At 36.6% G+C, this 3093-nt stretch overlaps 1 pseudogene; it reads right to left on the reverse strand.

The window, feature by feature from the left end:
• Positions 1-515: 515 nt before the first annotated feature.
• Positions 516-2736, reverse strand: LOC113611166 (methylmalonic aciduria and homocystinuria type D homolog, mitochondrial-like; annotated as a pseudogene).
• Between the last annotated feature and the right edge of the window lie 357 nt (positions 2737-3093).

The following is a 3093-nucleotide window of genomic DNA, read 5'->3' on the forward strand; positions in this document are numbered from 1 at the left end:
TGGCCTATCTATGCTTAGACCCCAGTGCAACCTCTGGTTTAGAGCTCCTGAAAGAGTGCATGCATTATTTACCCTGTGGACCCCAGCAGTGAAACACAGGGTGGTCACCCCACACTCTCTTCATAATCTGCACCACAGGTCAGACATTCATTTAGGAGTGGCCATTCTATATCTTCTGACAGTCTTTAAGAATGTCACTTGGCAATGTCAGCAGACTCTTCTGATCAATTTCTTTTCTTGTCTCCAAACTATTGTGCTCTCATGAGTTGATTGTAAAATTTACTAAAAATGAAAAGCACAATCATTGCACCAAGAGGCCCACTCCTCCCTACATCCATTGTCCCTTTGCCAGTCCTCCATACTGGTGGTAAGGTGGAAAACAATGGTGTCATCAATATTTAAAGAGATCTCATTCTAGGAAGGCAGTGATAGCTGAAAGAGTTCAAAAGAAGAATGTCAAGATCTGAGAAGGGTCAACATTTTATTCACTTTCAAGCTAATAAGTTAGTCTTTTACTATTTCAAGGATTGTGGGAAATAAAATAAGATGCCTGGGTCAGAGAGAAAAGTCTTTTTTGTATATGGTTCAAAAAATGACAAACCAGATGATGGGTCAAAAAGTCAACCAAGTAGCCTTCAACATAGCAATTTCCTTAGCACAGTTGATGAACTTTTCTAAGAGCATTTCTTTTTCATTTTCTACCTCCTCACTACAGTCATATCATTCTTAGTTTTCTGTGTTACAGTCAAAATCATTAGTTTGTTGGCGGCTACTTCTGGAAATAGTGGTTCAAAATCTCTTTGCAGCAATTCCAGACATGTTTGGATTGCACACTCTACGCTGGCACTTTCAAAGTAAGTTTCTGCTCTGTTAATTTATTGCTCAAAGGTGCATCATTACCCTGAAATTCATTCACATATTGTGCCATAACAAACTCATGTCTTTCACTGGTTAAAGGTTCTGCTAGAACATCAGGTAAAGTTTATGAACTTGGCTTTTCTTCTGTGATGCAGTCCCATTGAGGTGACAATCAAAACCTATGTTCCCAGGAACCTGGAATCACTGATCCTGAGGTCCAAATGGTCCCATAGTTTCATCAGGCAAGACTGTTCGATAGCAGATATCTGTAGGTGCAGTGGCCACATAAGATTCATCAGAACCTGAAGATCCTGCAGCTGAAAGGGCTCTGGGTTTGACAACACTTTTAACTAAAGAGCAAAATCCTGGGTGATAGGAAACCAGTCCGGCTCTGTTACAGAGAACTTCACTCTTTATGACAGTCTCTAGGTCCATCCACATCTCTGCAAAGGGCACAATTTCATTCCTTTTTATGGCTGAGTAATATTCCATTGTATATATGTACCACATCTTCTTTATTCGTTCCTCTGTTGATGGACATTTAGGTTGCTTCCATGTCCTGGCTATTGTAAATAGTGCTGCAGTGAACATTGGGGTGCATGTATCTTTTGGAATTGTGGTTTTCTCAGGGTATATGCCCAGTAGTGGGATTGCCGTGTCATACAATAGTTCTATTTTTAGTTTTTTAAGGAACCTCCATACTGTTCTCCATAGTGGCTGTATCGATTTACCTTCCCACCAACAGTGTGTAAGAGGGTTCCTTCTTCTTCACTCCCTCTCCAGCATTTATTGTTTGTAGATTTTTTGAAAATATCCATTCTGATTGGTGTGAGGTGTTACCTCAGAAAGACAGATGAACGCTATTGACATTTAGGATCCTCTATTGATGATCTTCACTGCTGTAAACTGGTTCATCACAGTCTCTGTGGTACCCATGTGGTTGTAGGAAGCAACTTCACTAATGCAACAACAGACAACCATATTATGAAGAAATTAAGTGGAAACTAGCAGTAATGTCAACTTATTTGCTCTGCTATTTGTAACATTTGGGATGATCTATAAACATTTTCAAAGGCTTCAGTTTTTAAAATTTACTTCCTTGTAGGTATTTATTTCAACGTTTATGAATTTACAATATTGGCAAGTGGTTTGTGATTTTCAAATTTCAAATGTTCATTCATATTATCATTAAATACATCATGAGCACATCCACATTGTAGAGAAGGTGGTAGCTAACATGTAATCAGGGTATGATTTCATATTGTTATTTTTCCCCTTAACTGGAAAAACCTGTTTTAATTATTTTTCTCCAAAAATAAATCATACATTTGGTTATCAGAAAATAATCTTTGTTACTCATAGCAGAGCAAGCAGCATGAGCATACAAATATTTATGTCAGTTCCCTGACTGATCTCCAATTTCTACTGGTTGTGCAAAGAAGAGCAGATGACACCTGCACACACAGGGATACAGACCTTTTATAATGGGCAATAAGCATCCATGCCCTTTGTCTGAAGAAAGACTATATTTGTATCTTAAGAGGTAGCAGAATAGTGGATTCTATTTCTATGCTATAAAATTTCAAACTGTAAATTTAATATAAACAGAATATCATTTAGGTTTTCCTTCTGGATGAAACTTGCATTTGTGATCAGTATTAAACAAGCTCAGTGATAATCTTTGGGAGAGTTATTGAAAGGCAGTGTTCCCTGGCAGAACCATAGATGACATAGTATCATGAGTAACAATAAGTCTGAAGACTTATTTTGGGGGAGGGAGGAGGTTCTCACTGATTTTTGAATCTGTGGCTTCATGTTGTTCATTGTTTTTTTTAACTTTCTCAGATAATACTTCTTCAAACTTGACTTCTGCCCCATTCTGTCCTCTTTTTGCACATCATTACATGTATATAAGGCCTTCTCCTGAGTATTTTCTGTTACTTTGTTTTCTGTGTCTTACACTCTTATTTTTCTTATTGCATTAGTATAGATATTTCATTCTGACCTAGTTTTGTTCACTAGTTTACTTTTATTGTACTAATCTAAACTGAAATATATCCTTTGAGTTCTTAGGTTCAGTTATAATTTATTTTTTTTAGTTGGGATTTTTTCTTGAATACACAAATTTGTCCTTTATATCCTTTGATAAAATGATCAGAGCTATTTTAATGTCAGTCTGATAATTCTAGTATTTTATTTTCCCATGTTGTTCAACTATTTTTATTATTTTTGCTA

Source organism: Aethalodelphis obliquidens, unplaced genomic scaffold, assembly GCF_003676395.1.
Source record: "Aethalodelphis obliquidens isolate GAN/ISIS:26980383/991018 unplaced genomic scaffold, ASM367639v1 scaffold68, whole genome shotgun sequence".
NCBI lineage: Eukaryota > Metazoa > Chordata > Mammalia > Artiodactyla > Delphinidae > Aethalodelphis > Aethalodelphis obliquidens.